Below are 2,071 nucleotides of genomic sequence, written 5' to 3'. Positions count from 1 at the left end.
CCATCTCTACTAAAAATACAAAACATTAGCCGGGTGTGGTAGTGAGCGTGTATAGAGTCTCAGCTACTCGGGAGGCTGAGGCAGGAGAATGGCGTGAACCCGGCAGGTGGAGCTTGCAGTCAGCCGAGATGGTGCCACTGTACTCCAGCCTGGGTGACAGAGCAAGATTCCATCAAAAATAAAAATAAAAACAAAAAAAAAAACCCCGCCAATAACAAGTATTGGTGAGGAAGTGAATACCAGGCCCTGTGTATATGATGAGCTATTGAAACTGCCTTTGCAAAATTATGACTAAGCGAAAGAGATCTGACTAAATCAGTTCCATCTTGCTTCTAACCTCGAAGCTGTCCTAGTTCATTCATGGGCGTAGGCTGAACTAACTTTGGGAGAAACTTATAGTTCATAACTATATGGTTTATAATTTAAAACAAAGAGGATAACAGCCCTTTCCCAAAGCAGACCTCCTTCTTGCCTGGGGACTAGACGGCCTTTGTAGGACTCACATTAGCCACAAGATTAGAAATGATGGTTTAGGAGTCATGCAGCTGGAGGCTCCAAGATTCTGACCCTCCCTAAACTGCTCCTAAGATCAGTGCTTGGGATAGTTTGCAGACCCTGCACTTGATGGACCAGCTGGCCCCACCCAGATCCATAACCTGGCTCATCTGAGTCCCCCAGGGACAGACTCCCGACAAGAACACAGCTTCGACTCCCTGTGATTTCATCTCTGACCAGTCAGCACTCCTGGTTCACTGGCTCCCAGCCCACCAAGTTGTCCTTAAAAACTCTGCTCCCTGGCCGGGCGCGGTGGCTCAAGCCTGTAATCCCAGCACTTTGGGAGATGGAGACGGGCGGATCACGAGGTCAGGAGATCGAGACCATCCTGGCTAACACGATGAAACCCCGTCTCTACTAAAAAAAATACAAAAAAATTAGCCGGGCGCGGTGGCGGGCGCCTGTAGTCCCAGCTACTCAGGAGGCTGAGGCAGGAGAATGGCGTAAACCCGGGAGGCAGAACTTGCAGTGAGCCGAGATCGCGCCACTGCACTCCAGCCTGGGCAACAGAGCGAGACTCTGGCTCAAAAAAGCAAACAAAAACAAAAACAAAAACTCTGCGCCCTGAATGCTCGGGGAGACTGATTTGAGTAATAATAAAACCCTTGTCTCTTGCACAGCTGGCTCTGCGTGAATTACCCTTTCTCTACTGTAATTCCCCCGTCTTGAGAAATCAGCTCTGTCTAGGCAGCAGGAAAGGTGAATCCACTGGGCACTGGGCAGTTACACTGTTGCTCCTGTGATTGGATTATGTCAGATGGCATGGTTGCCCTTTTTTCATTTTTTTTTTTTCTTTTTTTAGACAGTCTTGCTGTCACTCAAGCCGGAGTGTGGTGGCGCGATCTTGGCTGACTGAAACCTCCGCCTCCCAGGTTCAAGCAATTCTTGTGCCTCCGTCTCCCAAGAAGCTGGAGTACAGGCATGCGCCACCATGCCTGGCCTTGGCCTCCCAAAGTGCTGGGATTACAGGCATGAGCCACCTCACCAGCTGTAGTTTTGTTTTCTTGAGACAGAGTCTCACTCTGTCACCCAGGCTGGAGCAAAGTGGTAGAGTCATAGCTCCCTGCAACCTAGAACTCCTGGGTTCAAGTGATCCTCCCTTTTCAGCCTAGCCAGTAGCTAGGACTTCAAGCACCTGACACCACGCCTGGCCTTTTTTTTTGAGACAGGGTCTTGCTATACTGTCCAGGATGGTCTCAAATTTCTGGCCTCAAGTCATCCTCCTGCCTCAGCCTTCCAAAGCTCTCAGATTAGAGGCATGAGCCACCACACCTGGCCCCATAGCTGACCTTAAAATAGGAGATTATATGATTATCTGGGGGTGTGGGGGGGCTGATCCAGCTACATGATTCCTTTTAAAGCATGGAGCTCTTGGCGGACACCGTGGCTCACACCTGTAATCCCAGCACTTTTGAGAGGCCGAGGCGGTCGGATCACCGGAGGTCTGTAATTCAAGGCCAGCCTCGCCAACAGGGCGAAAACCTATTTCTGCTAAAAATACAAAAATTAGCCAGGC

This window comes from Mandrillus leucophaeus, unplaced genomic scaffold (genome assembly GCF_000951045.1).
Source record: "Mandrillus leucophaeus isolate KB7577 unplaced genomic scaffold, Mleu.le_1.0 Scaffold870, whole genome shotgun sequence".
In the NCBI taxonomy this organism is placed as follows: Eukaryota; Metazoa; Chordata; class Mammalia; order Primates; family Cercopithecidae; genus Mandrillus; species Mandrillus leucophaeus.
The sequence above is the reverse complement of the archived record's forward strand: the minus strand, read 5'-3'. Positions refer to the sequence as shown.